At 44.0% G+C, this 21,304-nt stretch overlaps 1 protein-coding gene across 1 annotated transcript in view; it reads right to left on the reverse strand.

Moving 5' to 3' along the window:
- Window positions 1-20,882, reverse strand: part of USP9X (ubiquitin specific peptidase 9 X-linked) — a 165,401-nt gene extending 144,519 nt beyond the window's left edge. Inside the window, exon 1 of the mRNA XM_040632858.1 lies at window positions 20,737-20,882. The gene's annotated coding sequence lies outside the window, so the exon portion shown is untranslated. The remainder of the gene's footprint in view (window positions 1-20,736) is intronic.
- Window positions 20,883-21,304: the final 422 nt, after the last annotated feature.

Below are 21,304 nucleotides of genomic sequence, written 5' to 3' on the forward strand. Positions count from 1 at the left end.
GGGGGCCCCCCCCCCCCCCCCCGTGAAGCAAGTGCTCTGAGAAACTCATTCACATGATCCTGCAGCATCAGTACCTGAAAGCTCTTGGGTTTCCTCACAACCTTACTGACTGTGACCGACCACCTTTGACCATAGGAGCCCTTAGAACATCGAAGAAAAAATTATAAAGTGTCACGGAAGGCATAGTGACAAAACAGTACCGAACAGCAAGATCAGTCTCTTTTGCCAAATCATCAATACAATTCAGTGTTAGAATCGAGAAAGGCCTTAAGAACCCACGACATCCGCCATGTACGTCATGGTCTATTTTCTACGTGTTTATATTCCAAAGTGAAGGTTATCAGGCTAATTTCAAATAAATGGTGTGCTTCGATCAATTCTATACAGTCTACTTTCGATGCCCAAATGAAGAGAAACGAAACGCGGTTCCTAATTTACCAGATTTCCTTTTGACTTAAAAATGCTTTCGGACACTAAATGCAAAATTGTAGCAAACGCTTGTAAAGTAGGATTAGTATATTTTGTAGGGAACAGAGTTAGATTTAGTTATGCTATAATTATGTTAATTTTTAACAGAGTGGCTAAAATGGAATCCAAACTAATTGAGGATGACAGCACATTACTGGTATCTTAAATTTTAAAATCACTTCTCTATACATTACTAGACTCATGTTTTCTCCCCAAAAATTATCTAACAAGGTGTCCAAGAAAAAATTCATAGCCCTAATAATTCATAGCACATTTTACCTTGTTTTTATAATTATTTCCATGAATGGCTTTTCTTCTCCATTAGCTTATGAGCCCCTGAAGAGCAGACACCACCATCTGTGTACATTGTACGTTAACCACATGATTTTACTTAATCCTCAGAACCCTGTGAGCTAGCCAGAACATATATTGCTATCACTAATTTTGGATAAATAAACAGAAAGGATATAGTGATTTGCCCATGATCACCAGAAAGGATTGGGAAGTCTTGAACACCGGTCTCGTAACCCTATCAAAAGTGCACCTTTAACAAGGATGTCCACTCTCACCAATTCTATTCGACATTGTACTTGTGGTTCAAACCACAGCAAGAAAAAGAACTAAAAGGCACACAGGTAAGAAATGAACAATTAAACCACCCCTAGCCTCTATTTGCAGATGACATGATCTTATATATAGAAACTCCTGGGAAAGCCACTATAGAAAACTATTAGAGCTAATAAATGAGTTTAACAAAGTTTGCAGGATAGAAGATCGATAATAAAAAGATCAATTATATTGTTATATACTAGCAATAAACAATCAGAAAATGAAGTTAAGAAAATACTTCTATTATATCATTACATCAAAAAGAATAGAATAGTAATGAATGAATTAAAAGAACTTAACAAAAGTGCAAGATTTGTACGATGAAAACTACAAAACATCATTAAAAGAAATTAAAGATGACCAAAATAAATTGAAAAACAGCCCATGTTCAAGGATTAGAAGACTTAATTTTGTTAAGATAGCAATACCCCCAAATTGATCTTCAGAGTCAACCCAATCCCTATCAAAATCCCAGCAGGTTTTTTGCAATAAGCACATGAAAAGATGCTGAACATCACCTGAAGGAAATGCAAATCAAAACCACAATGAGATACCACTTCACACCCATTAGGATGGCTATAATTTTTTTAAAAAGGAAAATACAAAGTGCTGGCAAGGATAGGGAGAAATTGAAACACTTGTGTCCCACTGGTGGGAATGTAAAATGGGGCAGCTGCTATAGAACACAGTTTGGCAGTTCCCCACAACCTAAACATAAAATCATCCTATGGACCAGCAATTCCACTCCTAAGTATATACCCACAAGAACTGAAAGCAGGGACTCAGATACTTGTCCATTCTTGTTCACGGCAGCACTATTCACAATAGCCAAAATGTGGAAACAATCGAAATGCTCATCAATAGATGAGTGGAAAAACAAGATGTAGTATATACGCACAATGGAATATTATTCAGACTTCAAAAGGAACGAAATTCCAACAACATGAATGGACCTTGAAAACATTATACTAAATAAAAGAAGCCAGACACAAAACGTCACATATTGTATGAGGTATAAGGTATCATAAGGTACCTAAAACAGACTAATTCACGGACAGCAAGCAGAATTACTAGGGGCTCGGGGAGGAGGAATAGGGAGTAATTATTTAATCGGTAAGGTGTTTCTGTTTGGGATGATGAAAAAGTTCTGGAAGTGACAAATGTTGATGGCTGCACAACACTGTCTATGTACCCAAAGCCAAGGAACGGTACACTTAAAAATGGTTAAAATGATTACTTTTATGTTACATATATTTTACCACAATCTTTAAGAAGTGGGAAAAAATTCACTTTCATATGGTTTAGCCTATAAATGACACTCCCATCAGCAGTTCTAGGAGGACTTAGTCTATCAAGTAGAACTCACCAGCAACTCACTCCTTCCTATGTTCTGTGAATCTACCATGCGCACCTTGGCTCCCAGGGTGGGTATGGCCTACGGGACTACCCACTTTCAACACCTTCCACTCAGTGAATGGGCTAGGCAATCAACAGTTTGAAGTTAGAAGAATAGATTCAATGCCATAGTGCAAGCTCCTTAAAGACCACATAGTCCAGACCCTCCTCCTCATTTCCTTCATTTTGGTTTCTCGCTCTTTTTTAAAAAAGATTTATTTGAGAGAGAGACAGAATTTGCCCCTGCATGAGGCGAGGGGAGGGGACGACAGAGGAGGGAGAGAATTCCAAGCAAAGTCCCCACTGAGTGGGAAGCCCCATGTGCGGTTCAATCCCAAGACCCTGAGGTCAAGACCTGAGCAGAAATTAAGAGTCCCACTCTTAACTGACTGAGCCATCCAGGGACCCCTTGGTTTCTCGTTTCTAACACCTGTCCTCCTTTAGCTTTAAAACTGTAATTTTTTACTTCCTGGTTCTATCCTGGTAGAGCAAAGCCTTATCATATTACATTTCCTCACAAAATTTCCCACTGCACTCTTATTTGTCCAAGCAGAAATGCTTAATAAGTATACTCATTGTTTACTAGGACACTTATCTTAAGGAACAGACACAACGTGAAATAAGTCAGAGAAAGACAAATACCATAGGATTTCACTTATATGTGGAATCTAAAAACCATAACAGGGGCGCCTGGGTGGCTCAGTCATTAAGCGTCTGCCCTCGGCTCAGGGCGTGATCCCAGGGTCCCGGGATCGAGCCCCACACCAGGCTCCCTGCTGGGCGCCTGCTCCTTCCTCTCCCATTCCCCCTGCTTGTGTTCCCTCTCTTGCTGGCTGTCTCTCTGTCAAATAAATAAATAAAATCTTTTTAAAAAAATAAATAAAAAATAAAAATAAAAACCAAAACAAAGCAGAAAGAGACCCATAAATATGGAGAACAAACTGGTGGTTGCCAGAGGGGAGGGGCTTGAGGGTGGGCAAAAAGAGGTGAAGGGGAGTGGGAGGTCCAGGCTTCCCATTATGGAATGAAAAAGTACAAAGTATGGGATGAAAGATACAGCATAGGGAATACAGCCAAAGGTATTGTAATAGCATTGTATGGTGATAGATAATAGCTACCCTTGTGGTGAGCACAGCAAATCTACAGAGTTGTCCAATCACTGTGTGGTACACCTGAAACTAATAAAACACTGTATATCAACTGTACTTCAATTAGAACAAAAAAAGAACAGACAGACTTGGATAAATTGATATCAGTTAATACTTTCAGGGCCACACATTCCCAAATTCTACAGACAAGGGATTAAATGCTTCATACTTGTGAAAATGTCTTCTGGGTTAATGGCCAAGCTAATATAAAACTGGTAATATGTCTTCTAAAGAAGGCTTTGTGATTTGAATGGAATGAAGAAAGTCCACACGGACTTACTTTCATATAAAAATATGGTAAGGGGCGCCTGGGTGGCTCAGTGACTGACAAGAGACTGACAAAACAAGAGACTGACTCTTGTTTTCAGGCAGGTCATGATCTCAGCGTGGTGAAATCCAGCCCCATGTTGCACTCAGCGGGAGTCAGCTTGAGATTCTCTCTCTTCCTCTGCCCCCCCCACCAACTCATGCATATACGCGCGGTCTCTCAAAAAAATAAATGGATAAATAGATCTTATAAAAAAAAAAAAAAGTAGTCTGCCTATCCTGCTGTGGGAGACTCTCTCTAAAACTTACCTATTTCCAGCCAAGGACCTGTATGCAGACCCCAGGGGATTATTTCACTCCTTTTATTCTAGAGTTTTAGAATCTCCTGGGTTTCATTTAAAATTTGAAGGGTTCTGTTTTACATATTTTATATAAACCACCATGGGACAGAATAATCTGATCTTTTTATCTTTACTACCAGTCTGAATTATATCGTCTAGCCTTAAGAAATATACATTTTCCCAGTCGGAGAATGACAACTATGCGTCCTTGAAGCCTGGATCTTCCTATTACGTTCATGGCATAAGCAAATAGCCTCAGCATGACTTGGGGCCGCTGACTATGCCTCACTCATGGCCCACTGCTAGTTCTACTAAACTCAGAGCTCCTTAACAGTGGTATAGCTCAGCTCTGTCTGTGTGTCTGTCCAGAAGATTCCAAATGTTCCAGGTCTTATCTAGCTAAAATATAAGCCTCATGACTTAAATGTGAACCTGCAAAGTCAACCTGATTTTCTCAACCACTTTTACAATCAAAATCGCACTGCAGTCACCCAGACCAACCATCTGGTAATTCAAACACCAAGTCAAATTCTTACTACATTCTCTCCACATGGCTGCAGCCTGGTTAAAACCTCAGCTCCATCTTGCTTTCTGCCTTAGTACACCCTCCCTATTTCTTCTTAGCCAGCCTGGAAATTTTGTAATAACATACATTTTCAACCAATCTTTCCTTTTGCTAGAGTTTCTTTGAAGTCCACTCTAATTTGGAAGTATTATTGCTTATGCCAAAAAAAAGTAATCACTATTAAGCTCCAAGGTTCTGATCACCAGTTTCAACATGTGTGTGGGAGGGAGGTGGTTTTCCCCCATGTGACCAATTAACGATTCTGACACCAGCTGGGTGTCCTACAATTCAACTTAATTCTGACACGATCCACCCACAGATAGCATCACATTCCACAGGTTAAGGGATCAGTCCCACCAAAAGTGCCCTTCATTTCAGATGGCAATCACAATTCCAGGTTGTTACCTGTGCTTCTGACAAACCAGCTATAGATTGGAGGTTCCAATGACACCCACCCTGGGTTACAGATTAAGGGCTCAGTCCTACAAGACTGTCCACTCACCCCACTTCAGATGTCAACGGCAAATCCAGGATGTCACCGGTGCTTCTGTCCAAATGGCTATAAATCAAAGGTTCCCACGGCACCAGCCATGGGTTTGATTAATTTGCTAGAGCGATTCACAGAACTCAGAGAAACATTTTACTTACTACATTACTGACTTACTATAAAAGGGCAAATAACTCAAGAACAGCCAGATGAAGAGATGCATAGGGACAGGTATGGATAAGAGGCACGGAGATTCCAAGCCCTATCCAAGTGTGCCATCCTCCCATATCTCCATTTGCTCACCAGCCTGGAAGCTCTCTGAAGCCTCTCCCTTTGGGGTTTTTATGGAGGATTCATTATACAGATGGGATTGATTAACTTAATCAATGACTACTGGTGATCTATTCAATCTCTAGTCCATCTCTGCTCCCTGGAGATTGGTGGGGGGAGGGGGGGATAACTGAATGTTCTAACCCTCCAATCACATGGTCGGTTCTCCTGGCAACCAGCTCCATCCTTAGATGCTTTCCAGAAGTCACCTCATTAACACATACCCAGTTGTGATAGAAAAGGGGCTTGTTATAAATAAGAAGACACCCATTTCACTTTATGGTTCTGAAGCCATAAAGTTTCAGGAACTGTGAACGAAAGGCCAAATATTATGACAAAAGATGCTCCCACTACACTTACTGCTCAGGAAATTCCAAGGATTTGGGGGGCTAGCTATGAGCCAGGAACCTTGGATGAAGACTAAAGATATGAGAAATATGTTGGTCATTCACTGAGCAGGGAGCCCAACACAGGGCTCCATCCCACGACCCACGAGATCATGACCTGAGCGGAAATCTCAAGTCAGATGCTTAACCAACTGAGCCACCCAGGCGCCCCTGTATATATTCTAATACATATAATTACTTTATACATAGAAGATGTAATAAAGTGCTATTTCTCTAAATATACTCTGCAATTCAAACTTTTCAAAAACACAAAGAGGCTTTCTTTCAACCAAATTTGGTAAGGTCTCCAGTTTTTTGTTTTCATTTATCTTTGTCTCCTAAGCATTGCATTTTTGACTGCCAGAAACAGCTATTCTTTCTTGGTTCTTAGGTACGTGTTTTGCCTCTTTTAGATTAAAAAAAAATTTGGGGGGGAATGCAAACAATGATTTGTCAACTACGTAGCATCAATTTCTCCCTTCTTTTTATTTTTGGGCTCATTTCAAGACTTCTTGCTTCTTCTTGGGTTGATCTAGGTAATGCAGAGAACATCACTGCTCCTGCTCTGTTCTTGGGTTTGCAGACTCAAGTAGCTGTTTACAGAATGTGCTACTGTTTGTGGCTGCATTGTTCACTCCGTTAGCTCAAGGACTAGAGAAAAACTGCATTGTTTCCAAATCAGTCAGTCTTTTCTGCTTTATCAAGTCCTTCAACAAACATGGCACTGTATATCAAAATAGTGATTTATAATAGCTTTTCAATGTGTGCTAGGAATGCTAGTGTAACAGGTGGTATAACCAGCCTGATCCAAGCCTAACATGGACATCAGATGCTTAAACAAAATAAAATCTGCATATGTGTCACAAACAAAAAAAATTATTGTATATGTGATATAACATTACAAAATGTCTGGCAAATGGGAGAAATTTTCCTTACTTCCATTACCAAAACCAATGACCACTATCATTTTTGTGTATTACCTTCCAGATTTTTTCATACGAATCCTCCTTTAAAAACTTATAGAAATAGGGGCGCCTGGGTGGCTCAGTCGTTAAGCGTCTGCCTTCGGCTCGGGCGTGATCCCAGTGTCCTGGGATCGAGCCCCACATCAGGCTCCTCCGCTGGGAGCCTGCTTCTTCCTCTCCCACTCCCCCTGCTTGTGTTCCCTCTCTCACTGGCTGTCTCTATCTCTGTCAAATGAATAAATAAAACCTTTAAAAAAAAAACTTATAGAAATAATATAACCAAATTTAGAAAGTTTGGAAAATTGAGAAAAATAAAAACAACCCCTATAATGCTAAAATGTGATTGCTATAATTTTGGTAGATTTTCCACTAACCTTTCAAAATTATATTTCCTTTACTTATTTTGAAGAATACTAGATATGGATACACATCCTTTTTAAAAACAAACATTTATTCACTTCAAAGAACACTCATTCATGCTATTTATTTTTTTTTTTTTAAAGATTTTATTTATTTATTCGACAGAGATAGAGACAGCCAGCGAGAGAGGGAACACAAGCAGGGGGAGTGGGAGAGGAAGAAGCAGGCTCATAGAGGAGGAGCCTGATGTGGGGCTCGATCCCAGAACGCCGGGATCACGCCCTGAGCCAAAGGCAGACGCTTAACCGCTGTGCCACCCAGGCGCCCCCATGCTATTTATTTTCTGTACCTTGCATTTTGTCACTTAAAATATCTTGCAAATGGGGCACGTGGGCGGCTCAGTTGGTTGAGTGGCCGACTCCTGGTTTCGGCTCAGATCATGATCTCGGGGTCATGAGATCAAGCCTGGCGTCAAGCTTGGCACTCAGTGCCGAGTCTGCTTGTCCCTCTCCCTCTGCTCTGCCCCCCACTCTCTCTCTCTCTAAAATAAATAAATAAAATCTATTTTAAAAAATCTTGCAAATCTTTCCAAATCGGGACATCTAGAGCTGACCTTTTTGATTACATAGTATTCCACTGGGTGGATGCAGCATAATTTAAATAGCCAGTCCTTGGGGTACCTGGGTGGTGCAGCTGGTTAAGTGTCCAACTCTTGGTTTCAGCTCAGGTCGTGATCTCAGGGTTGTAACATGGAGCATGGCCACGTTGGGCTCTGTGCTGGGTGTGGAGTCTCCTTGAGATTCTCTCTCCCTCTCCCTCTGCCCCTCCTCCCCTGCGCTCTCTTTCTCAAATAGATAAATAAAAATTTTTTTAAAAATGAATTCTTGCCATTTTGTGACAACATCATGGATGGACCTCAAGGGCGTAAGTGAAACAAGTCAGACAGAAAAAGATTAATATCATATGATCTCACTTACATGTGGAATCTTAAAAAACAAACAAACAAAAAAACAAGCCCATAGATAGAAGAGATTGGTGATTGTTGGGAGGCTGGGGAGTGAAGGGGCTGGACAAAATGGGTGAAGGGTGTCAAAAGGTATAAACTTCCAGTTATAAAATAAGTAAGTCATAGGGACATAGTTTACAGCATGGAGACTATAGTTAACGATACTATATTGGATATTTGAAGGTTGCTAAGAGAGTAATCTTAAAAGTTCTCATCACAAGAAAAAAATGAACTATATATAGCAACATGTTGGCTGGATTCATTGTGATCATTTCACAATATATACAAATAGCAAATCACGTTGTACACCTGAGAATAATATAGTATGTCGATTTACCACATTAAAAAAAAAAAGTAGAAAAAGGGTGGAAGGCAAAAAACAAAAACCAAAGAATGAGGGCAATGAATGGAAAACAGGAACAAATATGGAAGTATTAATCCAACTAGATCAGTACACATCAATGGTTTAAATACGCCAAGTAAAGAAACTGTCAGAGTGGATTAAAAAAACAAGACCCAACTATTTGCTGTCTATAAGAAACCCACCTTTTTTTTTTTTTTTTTAAAAGTAGCTTCCACACCCAGCATGGAGCCCAAGGCAGGGCTTGGACCCACGACCCTGAGATCAAGACCTGGGCCGAGATCAAGAGTTGGGACACTTAACTGACTGAGCCACCCAGGTGCCCCAAGAAAACCACTTTAAAAAGAAAGACACAAATAAATTAAAAGTAAAGGGACCATAAAAGATGTACAGGGCTGGGGCCCCTGGGTGGCTCCGCAGTTTAAGTGTCTGCCTTCGGCTGAGGTCATGATCCCAGGGTCCTGGGATCCAGACCCGCCTCGGGCTCCCTGCTTGGCGGGAAGCCTGCTTCTTCCTCTCCCACTCCCCTTGCTTGTGTTCCCTCTCTCGCTGTCTCTTTCTGTCAAATAAATAAATAAAATACTTAAAAAAAAAAAAAAAAAGATGTACTGGGCTGACACTAATGGAAAGAAAGCTGGAGCAACAATATTAATTTCAGACAAAAATACTTCAATGACTATCATTCCACACATAACTTTTTTTTTCTTGTTTACAAGACAGATGATCTCTTTTTCTCCAAACTGTTTTGGTTTGTTTTCTTCTTTTACTGAGGTATAAAATACATACAGTAATGTGGGTAAAATGCATTTAAGAGTATAGCTTGATGAATTTTTATTTTTTCTTGAAACATTGTTCAAGTTTTTCTTTAAATTCCAGTTAGTTAACATACAGTGTTATTAGTTTCAGTGCACAATATAGTGACTCAGCAATTCTATACAACACCCAGTGCTCATCACAAGTGCCCTCCTTAATCCCCATCACCTATGTCACCCATCTCCCACACCCCTCCCTTCTGGTACCCATCAGTGTGTTCTCTATAGTTAAGAGTCTGTTTCTTGGTTTGCCTCTCTTTTTCCCTTTGCTCGTTTGTTTTGTTTCTTAAATTCCACATACGAATGAAATCATACAGTATTTGTCTTTCTCTGACTGATTTATTCTGCTTAGCATAATACCCTCTAGTCCAACCATGTCATTGTAAACGGCAAGGTTTCGTGCTTGATGAATTTTTACATATATACATATATTTTCCACAGTTTTAACAATGTTAATTTTGTTAATAATGTGAACAATTTAGCAGTTATTGTATTAAACACTGTTCTAAGAACTACACGTGTATTAATTCCTTTAATCCTCATAATAAACCTATAAGTTAGCTACTATTATCATCCCATTTTAGAGATGAGGAAACTAGGGCACAGAGTAAGCACTTGGCCAAGATCATATGGTCTGTAAACTTAGAGCCAGAATTCAGATCCATGCAGTCATGTCCCAGCATCTGAGTGCTTAACATTCCTGTAACTACATGTGAAGATAATCATGGAAGTGGCTTGGCACGGTGTCTGACGCACACTAGTAAGTGCTCGATAGCACTATCGTTTTTACTCTTATTATTACGGTTTCATTGAACCTGGGGTGCCATCAGTTGCAAGACACATCATTATTTTAAATGATACTAACAAAGAAAACACTGTCAATCATAATAATTGAAGACTATATTTAGTGTTGTAAGACGCATTCCGATTCCAAAGATCTTAAGATGTAAAAAAAAAGTACTTTGTAGAATGAAAGAAATTCAGTATTATTGTAATAGTTTTGTAGTTAGTGCTGTTTAATAGCTTTAAATACCATATATGTAGCAAGCCCCTCCACATTTATCTATTCAGTCCTGACCACTCCTCTGAAACATAAACCTGCATCTCCAACTTCCTACTTAATGTCTCCACATGGATACGTCAAAAATCACATGTCTAAAACTGAGTTCTCGATAGCCTTTCCATCTTGGCATACAGCAGCTCTATTCTTCCAACTTTTCAGGCCCAAAACCTTAGCATCAACAAATTCTGAGGTCTCTACTTTCCTTTTTTTTTTTTTATGTTTTGTTTTTATTTATTTGACAGAGAGAGAGAGCATGTGTGCACAAGCAGGGGGAGTAGTAGCAGGCAGAGGGAGAGGCAGAAGCTGACTCTCTGCTGAGGAGGGAGCCCGATGTGGGGCTCAATCCCAGGACCCTTGGATCCTGACCTGAGCTGAAGGCAGACGCTCAACCAACTGAGCCACCCAGGCGCCCCTGAGGTCTCTACCTTCTGTATAAATCCAGAATTCAGCCACTTCTCACCACCCACACTACCAACACAGCTAGTCCACAGCACCCTGTGGCAGAGACTGCTAGCTGCTCACCTACTCCATGCTTTCCTCTCCTTCCTGGCACACATTTCCCAGCCTCCCTTGCAGTTAGGTGTGACCACATGGACTGCGAGAACAAATTTCATTTACCATTTCCAGCCTGTCCATGTAAACCTCGCAAGCACACTAATGTATGCTTTTCTCCCCCTGCAGCTTGCTGTAAAAGAGATGGCAGATGGCTCCAAACCTTACTCCAAGGATGACCTTGGTAGCCACGTGTTGAAGAAAGCAAAGCCTCAGTCAGCCTGGGTTTCAAAGGGCTGTACCAATGACCTGTTCACCCACCCGGTATGATAAGAAGAGCAATAGAGAAATTTTTGTTGTTTGAACCAGTGGACAAGGAGGGAAATGATATTGCAGGATAGAAAGATGGAGAGTTTTGTCTTGTTAAACAGCAAATGTTACCTGTAATAAAAGTCGCACTAAGTGCCTCCTGAGCCTACAGCTTTCAGAAAGGAGGCCAGAAAGCAATGTTAGTAGTGTGTACTGACGGTTACTGGCTACAGTTAGCAAGGTATTACACGGAAGACAAAAGCTCAGGCAAGAACGGGCTGGTTAAGTTGCAGAAATGAAATAAGAAATTTGGGGATACAAGATTAGAAAAGCTGACTGCTGGAGAGCCTGGGTGGCTCTTGAGTCTCTGACTCTTGGTTTCTACTCCGGTCGCGATCTCAGGGTAGTGAGATGGAGCCCCACGTCCAGCTCCCCAATGGGCATGGAGTCTACTTGAGATTCTCTCTTTTTCCCTCTGCCCTTCCCCCTGTTCTATCTTTCAAAGAAAGAAAGAAAGAGAGAAAGAAAGAAAAGCTGACTGCTTCTGCATCCCACATAATAAGATAAGACTGAAAAGGGCTCTGTGTAACAAAGGTGTAGGAGAACAGCTCCCTCATGATGTCCTGTGACCTTGCATAGTTCCATGTAGGCCACACAAACAAGGGATCTGCAGTCCGACCCAACGCATGGCAGAATCCTCTGTGATTCCTCCTGGAACAAAGGGAGTTAGGGACAGGGAGCTGCTACAAAGTTGCTTCTCTGCCCCTATCTTATGGGAGACTGCCACAAGGCTGTTTCTTATCCATCTCCCTGGTTTGGGGGAAGGCAGCTCTTTCTAGCTTCCCTGCTAGGATCCCGCTGCCAGCTTCCATGGCTTTCTATAAAACTGCTTAGCTGTATGAGAACCGGCTTCTGCACAGCAGTGACTGACCACTCTGATGGTCTGTCATTTGGTTCCTCATGTTCAGTGTGACCCTGTGGGACCGCCTGAGCACCTGACACAAAGGCTGGTAAGACTCCTGAGTTAAATGGGGGCTCCGCCCTAAAGCGAAAATCAGACTGAAGGTGGTGGTGCCCTTCTCATCTAAGCCTGCTGTTTGAGATGGCATCGAGGGAGCCACCGTTAATTTCAAAAGGGAGCAATGCAGGAACAAGGAGACAAATACATAAAGTAGACGCCACAACCACGTCCAGGAAGAGAACGTGGGCAAGGTCTAAAACAAAAAGATCAGAGGACTACTGAGGTTTTGAGGGAACTGAATCACCCAAGAAATCAAGACCTGGCCTGAAAAAGCTACGAGGTTTAACAGAACCTTTGCACAGGAAGCGATCTGGGAAAGCGGAGGGAGTCTCCAGTCCCCATCATTCTCTCTCTCACATCCCTTCCTTCTTGCCCCCCTCTCGCTCTCCGTACCAACCAGCCTCCCTATCAATCCCTGAACATGATAAAGCACATTCCCACCTCAGATCCTTGGCCTTGCTGGTTCCTTCCTATCCCTGAAAAGTTTCTTTTCAGTTATCTACAAAATAGTTCATATTTGCAGATTTCAGATATTTACAAAGGACATCACTGGATCCCAGCCCTAGGTACACCAAAAACAACTGAAACAGACTATGTAGCTTTCTCCCTGTAGCTCCCACTCCCACAGGCACCAGGTCCAGTGTCGGTTGCATAAAACAAAAGCTAGGTATAACCTATCTGCTACGCCACCTGCTCATGCAAGGACCTCAGAACCCCAACAAAGTGCACCTAATTATTTCCAGGAGGCGCTGGGGGTTGTCACGTGTGCTTGGGAACAAGGCCCATTCAATAGTCTCCATGAGACTCGACTCTCAACTGGATACCAGACGCTGCAGCCACTCTGAAGACTCCTGGAAGGTACTGGTACCTCCAGCTTGATGACAGTACTTCCACCTCGGTGGCCCCTTAGGGAGTAGGGTGCTGCTGCGTTGTCGTGTGGTTGGGGTGAACAGCTCTCTCACCCGTGTTATCTTCTGCTAAAGGAGCCCGGAGCAGTGCCAGATGGGAAATGTAGGATAAGGCGGCTATGCTGCGTCCTGTAGTAAGAGCATTGGCACCCTGCTAGTCCGCCTGTCTTCGAGGTATTCCGAAACACAATTTCCAATGTGTGGGGGGCAGGGCTCCCCACACTAAGGAACAATTCGCAGACACTAACAAGGTGCCTGAGAATTCAACTCATTCTGCCACTATCTACCTGGAAAGAATATCAGATTCTACAGGTTAAGGATGCAGTCCCACAAGACTGCCCCCCCCACACACACCTCACCTCAGACACCAGTCACAAACGTAGGTTGTTACTTGTGCTTCTGACCAACTGGCTAGAGATAGATAGGAGGTTCCAATGACTCCCTCCTTGGTAACTCAATTCAAACACCAGCTGCAAGTCTACACTGACCTGTCCTTCTGACTGACTGGCTAGGTTCCAACGACCTACTCCTTGGGTTCAATTCATTTGCTAGAGTGGCTCACAGAACTCAGAGAAACATTTTACAGAAATGATTGGTTTATTATAAAAAAAGATATAATTCAGGAACAGCCAGATGGAAGAGATGCATAGGGGGACGTCTGGGGAAAGGATGAGAGGCTTCCTTGCCCTGTCCAGGAGCACCACTCTCCCCACATCTCCGCGTGCTCACCAACCCAGAAGCTCTCTGAACCCCGTCCTTTCAGTTTAAATCAATGGCCAAAGGTGATTGATTCAATACCCCCCCTCCCCCGCTGGAGACTGAAATTTCCAACCTTCTAACCATAAGGTTGGTTCCCAAGGCAACCAGCCCCTTCCTTAGGTACAGTCCAAGTCACTCATGAACATAACAAAAGATACCTTTAGGCTCTCGACCCTGAGGAAATTCCGAAGGTTTCAGGAGTTCGGTGCCAGAAACGGAACCAAAACCAAATATATTGCTTATTATAAACCACAGTATCACAGTCCACCCTGGTCTTCAAACACAGACCCCTAATAGCAAAACAATCATAAAAGTTAAAAAAAAAAAAAAAACAACTCATTCAGTCATTAATAGCTATCCAGTCCAGCATCATATGGAAGAGGAGCAGTCCTCCTCCCAGGGGGCTGGCCACTCTGGTTTGCAGGGTTCCATTCGATCCTGTCAGGTTCCAAAAACAAGAGCGGTCCCAGCAGCATATGGCTTCACCCTCTCAGGCATCTGGTATACTCAAACTAAGAAGTAATAGCATCTCCTGCTCTGAGCCTCTTCGGAGATGTCAATGTAATACTGGATTTCCCCCCTTATATAACCCACGTACTCAGCCCCTTACCCCTCAGTTACTATTCTTCTTTCCCTCCATTTATATCCAGACCTTCCCATCTCTGGAAGGAACATTAGGTTTGGCCACTGTGCTGGTGGTAGATTGCAGGCAGCACAACTAGTCGAGCAAGTCCCTCCCCCTCAGTCCAGTTCTAGTTAGATAAGGTAAGGTTACCCACTAGTGGAGACTAGTGGGCTATCTTTACCACCAGGCAATACAGCTGAATTCGTAGTTAGCCCCAATTTCACCAGAAGGGGTGCAGGCCCTTAGGAATTCTGACACAAAGGTTAAAAACACACAGTTGCAGTTTCTTGCTTAGGAATCCAGCCCTTGTAGTCCTGGGCCCTGTGACCACTGCATCAAGTAAGGGGGGGGGGGAGTTGAGGCAATGTGGAAAAGAAAGAATACTAGCACCTTCCACACCCCCTCTTCACCCCGATCCACCAGAAAAACAGAGGAATCTATCCAGTGGGGACACTTGTGTTGTCTCCTCATGTTCGAGGCTTCACACTCGTGAAGGCCTGTAAGCCAGCTCCCTTCATGTGTTTCTCTACCCCTTGCCCGCCCTGACCCCCCGCCCCCACTGGTAGACAACCACTGTTTAATAGCCCCATCCACTCTGTCAAACTAGTCCTCTTAGGAGGATATCCCTGTCCAGCGCTAGACATTATCAGCTCTAAAGCAGATTCCTTGGTCTGAAGAAACCGCGATGGGCTGTCCAAAGCAGCGCCGGATCCTTAGCTCTGGTTTTTTCCCAGCACTGGAGCTTCTGCCCCTCCCACCGGCTAAGCAAAGCCACTCTAGAGTTGGTGACTCCTGCTGTCAGGACCCATTTGTAGCCCCCAGGGGCTGCCAGCATCGGTCTCACTTGCCAGCTATGTTCAGGCCCTTCCCACCAGGGAATCTGCCACACAGCCATCTGCAGTCTCCATCTCCTTTGCTAACAAACAATTCTTGTGCCTCCGAAGGTGCCAGAGGAACAGGTCTGGAACTAGCCAGTCTCTGCCTTGCTGCAGACCCCCTCAGTGTCCACTCCTCTCATGGACCCAGGCGGCCACCTCAAGGGACCAGAGGGGGAGATCTGCTGGTTTGTTCCAACCACCTTCCAAACCTGGAAGGGAGTTCTGATGGGCACTGAGATGTCCCTACCTTAATGCACGCTTCAAATTTCCATAGGGCTACGCCCTGCGTGGGCATCCCTTTAATAGGTCACGTTTCTACCGCCCTCCTGCTGACCAGAAGCCCAGGCTACTGGCCACTGCCCATTAGTCGGTAAAAAATCAAACATACAGGCTTTTTATCACGGTTCAATTCTTCCATCACTGCTAGCAAAACAGCATGCAATTCAGACCACTGAGCTGATGGGTTTTTACCTTTTTCAATCAGAATGGAGGCCTTCCAAGCAAGATGTTGTCCATTCTACCCACCACCACCATCCCCCCCCGTGGAACTTCTGTCCACAAATCAAGCAGCTCTTTGTCCATCAGTCGAGAGCTGTTTATAGGGCACTGACTAAGTGATAAGTGACGAGAGAATCCAGCAGGCTCCTCACACAGTTCCAGAGTCAGTCCTAGGGGAAAAGGGGCTCCCTGCTCCTGAGGAAGCTCCTCCTCGCATTCCCCAGGCACTTCCATCCCCGTTAAGGTGTTCCTCCAACATCATCCTAGACATCATGGGTATTTCAGGTTTCAAGATCATGTTACATCCTTCAGCTTCAATTAATATCCCCCAGCAAGGTAGTAAATGCCCTTCAAAATTCTCTTCCCCCAAGTCCCAGTAGTGATCACTGGGAGGCGCTCACAAGCTCTTGCCATAAGCCCCAGTCTACACTCTACAAAGCGCTATTGCCGAGAATTGGTCTCTACCAGCATTCCAGCTGCCACCCTCCACTGCGCGGGCTCAGGCGTCTTACTGGTTCCCATTTAGCACGTCCTCTTAGTATTTATTGCTTGAAGGGCAGGTGCACATGCCTTCCGTTACAATACTAGGTAAGGGAAGTATTCCCATCAGATACAATGTCCATCCCTTATCCATGCCTAATATTTTGCCTTTTAACCATCAGGTAAAAGAAACCCAACCCCTTCCCATAAAGTCGACTCAAACATACAAATTCTCCTACAAACTTTGACCACGATTCCATCAACTCACGTCCGTAGCTGTAACCTCCGTTAGGACTTCATCAACAGGTTATATAGGATAAGGGAAGTGTTCCTCAGCCACTTTCAATATCCATCCCCGTTAAAACATTCAGGTAAAGTTAACATGATTCCTTTAGAGAGTATCAGCTTCAACATTCCAACTTTCACAATCCTATCAACCTGATGTTTTTACATTCTGTCAATCTAACTGGCAGGAGTCAGGTCTTCGCCAATGGGTTTTGGTACCATAGTTCATAGGACTCCCGTATGAAGGAGTCCAGGAAACTTCTCTGACCATTTTACCTACTCTTGCGCTATAAAGGTTTTGGGTCCCCAGTGAGGGGGTCAAGCCAAGGGACCCTGGCCCTTTTGTCAATCTTTATCTTGATTAATCTGCCTAATTGCTCGCCCAAGCAGTTGCTGGTCAGGTACTTCATTGTTATTTTTGCCTTCTGGCTTGTAAAATTCCTCCAAACAGGGGTAAATAAAGCAGAATTGTTTGGGGCCCTTTAATGCTGGGGGAGCAACAGGGGTCCACTTGGCCCCACCAACCATAGTGCTGTATTAAAACCTTTGTCTTAACCCCCTCAATGTCTGTTCTATTCATCCTATTTCTTTTTTTAAAAAGTTATGCAATTTATATATGCTAAGCAAACAAACAAAAAAAACAGTTCACCCATTTCTTACTAACCATCTAAAAACTTCCACCTGGCTGTTCTGTTTCCTCTTTGTTTCGCTCCTATCAATATTCACTTTATTCATCCTATTTCTTAATAACTTCAAAAGTTTCCACCTAGTTCGGAGGCATCCTTTGACTTTCCCCATTGGCTTGTTAATTAACCTAAGGTTTCTATTAGCATCTGTAAGACCCCTGAGAAGCTGAGACAGCATATTCGGTGAGGCTTCCCGAGCTGTTTTTTGGTTTTGCAACAATGAGGTTACATGGGGCGCCCCTGTGAAAGGGACCCCCTCAACCACAGCATTTACCACGACCTGGGTAATGGGCATATAGGGCGGGTTAGTATCAGTCGTCATAAAGCCAGTCCCAGATGCCTTGCCTAGGAAGCATATCAGCTGCTTCATCAGGGTGTTCCACTTGGCATTCATGAGAGTTAAGAACAGTCCCCTTTCTAAGGATTAACAAGGCTTAGGGTGGCTTTTACCCAGTCCACCAGCCTGGCTGTTCCCCGGGAATGTCTGGATCACGTAACAGCCATCTGCGACTGTTCCACAGTGATCTGTGGGTCCTGCATCAACCCAAACACGCTCTCCCACCCAGCAGCATTCAGACCAAAGACACCGGCCCCAATCAGTTACTCCCCCCAAATCCGGTCAGTGAAGCTTCCTGGGCAGCTGAGGATACTGACAGACAATAATGAAAACAACTCTTTCACACTATAGCCCCCTAGTTTCAAAAGTTTCTTGGCTTTGCCCTTCCCCCACAGTGACTTTTACCTTGGGGGGCGGCTTTGAGGCTAATGGCCAAAGCTCAGACTCACTGAAATAGGAGTTTGGACTAGCATCAAAGTCCAAATGAGCGTTGCCTTTTAGTTTAGCTATTACAGATAACAATGACCAAGGGATTGAATATTTCGCCTTTTTCTCATTAGTATGCACTTTCTTATTCCAACTGCCCGGGAGTTGGGTCCATGTTTAGTAACTGAACGCAGCACAGTTGCTGCTCCATTCCTTGGGTGACCAGATGGACACCCACGAATCAACAGGTTCATCCCCACCTTACCTCCCTTCATCCTTTCTCTTCTCAAACCACATGTTTCTGTGAGCCAGGGATGGTCTAGCAAATCCCAACTCACTGACCACCAACTCTTTTGGGTTCCTGAACCCAAATCCAAAGTTGGGGGAAGGGCTTTCCACACAATACCAAGCAATTCATCAGCAGTAAGTCCAAGAATTCAACTCAATTCTGATACCACCTACCTGGAGACAGCATCGGACTGCCCAGGTTAAGAGTTCAGTCCTACAAGACTGTTTCCCTGCCCCCCCCCCCCCCGGCCACCCTACATCCACTTCAGATACCAGTCCCAAGCCCAGGCTGTTACCCGTGCTTCTGACTGACCAGCTATAGATTGGAGGTTCCAACGACCATCTCCTTGGTTTCGATTAATTTGCTAGAGCGGCTGACAGAACTCGGAGAAACATCTTACTTACTAGATCACCGGTTTATTATAAAAGGATACAACCCAGGAACAGCCAGATGGAAAAGATGCACACAAGGTATGGGGAAAGGACAAGGAGCTTCCAAGCCCTCTCCCCGTCTGCCACTATGCCTGAAACTCCACGTGCTGGACTACCTGGAGGCTCTGTGAACCCCGTCCTTTGGGGTTTTATGGAGGCTTCATTACATAGTCATGATTGATTTAATCATTGGCCATTGGTGATTGATTCAACCTCCAGCCCCTCTCCCCTCCCGGGAGGTCAGGGGGTGGGACTGAAAGTTCCAACCCTCTATTCATACTTGGTTCCCCTAGCAACCAGCCCCCAGCCTTAGGTGCAGCCCAAATGTCACTCATTAACATAACAAAAGACACCTTTGTTGCTCTCATCACTTAGGAAATTCCAAGGGTTTCAGGAGCGCTACGCCAAAAAGCAAAGGGAGGCCAAATTTATATTTCTTATTACCAATCAGTGTCACAGCCTGTAAACTGCAACTACCTTTTGGAGGACATATTTTTAACATCTAATGCAAGTTGTAAATATGCATTCTCTCTGACCCAGCATTTCTTCTACTCTGTCTCCACTCTAGAGACACACTCCTAAACAGGTACAAAGATGCAGGGACATGAACATTAATCATAGAACGTGGGTAAGACTGAACATAGGGCAACAGGGAAATAAACAATGGCATATGCTCCTAATAAGGAATATTAGGCAGCAGGTGAAAAGAATGAGATGGGGGGGCGCCCGGGTGGCTCTGACCTTAAGCATCTGACTTCGGCTCAGGTCAGGATCTCAGGATCCTTGGATCGAGCCCTGCGTCCAGCTCCCTGCTCAGCGGGGAGTCTGCTTCTCCCTCTGCCCCTCCCCCTCTCTCAAATAAATAAATAAAAATCTTAAAAAGAAAGAAACGAATGAGGTGGGTCTATGCGTCATTTATCATATGGAATGACATCCTAGACAAATTGTTTAGTGAATAAAGCAAACTGCAAAAAGATACTTATACTGTGCAAAAAAAAAAATTAACCCTACGCATAATGCCCTATATGTTTTAATAAGCATATATATGTAGAAAAGCACGTGTAAACGATAACCGGTAACACTGGCTGCCTCTGGGTAGGAGGGAAGAGAAGGGAATCAGAACCGGGGCTGGTGACTGAGAGGACTTCAGCTTTTTCTTCAGAACTGTCCTTCAAGGACAATTAACGCTTCCGTAATTAGAAATTAATGTTTTATAAAGGGCATCTGGCTGTGTAGCAAAATTGTCGAGCCGCCCCCACCTTCTTTATCACTTTCGTGCACACTGGCGCAACTTTACTTCGCCCGAGGACTTTCTCTTGCCCCTGGAACCCGCTCAGCGACTGAAGCTGGCGTTGCTACCCAAGTGGCGGACCCGAAATGCTGGGGAATGAGCCCCCGAACGCAGCCCTCAAGCACTGACGGGCGGCAGTCCGCGTACCTCTAATCAGGGACCAGTCAGGAGGTAGAAGGCGCATTAGTTATTTGAACAGACAGGATTTACTATTTAAAAAACGAAACAAACAAGCAAACAAACAAACAAACGTTAACTAGGCATAAAGTCAAGGAGCTAACTCCTGTGGTAAAACGCGAACTCTACGGTAGCGTAAGGAAAGTCAGAGCAGGAAGCCGGCACCAGCCCCGGGGCTGGGGTACAAAGGGGAGAGAAGGGAATTGTTACAACTTAGACGCTTGGAGGAAGGGCTCCGCGGAACTGGGACCCAGACCCCTGAGGAGAGGGGAGCTACTCACCTCATGCTGGCGTTGCTGATGGGGGTGCGATGAGTCTGGTTCTGTGAATCCTGGAAAACGGCAGACCGGATTCAGCTGTAGACGACGAAAGGCGCTGCTGGGGCGGCGGTGAAGAAATGTTCTGGGGGAATGCTGACAGCAGCAGGAAGCTGACAGGAGGGAACAAGGAAGAACAGAAAGGAGTTGAAGTTGCTACGTCCTCCTCCCGCCTTGCCGTCTCCCTCTATCGCCCCCTATAGGCAGAGTCTAGCAGGAAGCGGCTGGCCAAGCAGAAATGTGCATGGTCGCATCCCATCCCCCTAATCGAAGGTAGAGTCTAGAAGGGTGAGTTTGAAGCTTAATAACTTAACCACGTGAGGAGAAACAGAGAATAGTTTAATGAGTCCCAGTTCATCTGTTACTCAGCTTTTTAAAAAAGATTTTTATTTATTTATTTATTTATTTATTTATTTATTTATTTATTTAACCGAGAGAGACACACACAGTGAGAGAGGGAACACAAACCGGAGGAGTGGCAGAGGGAGAAGCAGGCTTCCCGCGGAGCAGGGCGCCCGATGAGGGGAGGCTC

Source organism: Ursus maritimus (assembly GCF_017311325.1).
Source record: "Ursus maritimus isolate PB19 chromosome X unlocalized genomic scaffold, ASM1731132v1 scaffold_X1, whole genome shotgun sequence".
Classification (NCBI taxonomy): Eukaryota; Metazoa; Chordata; class Mammalia; order Carnivora; family Ursidae; genus Ursus; species Ursus maritimus.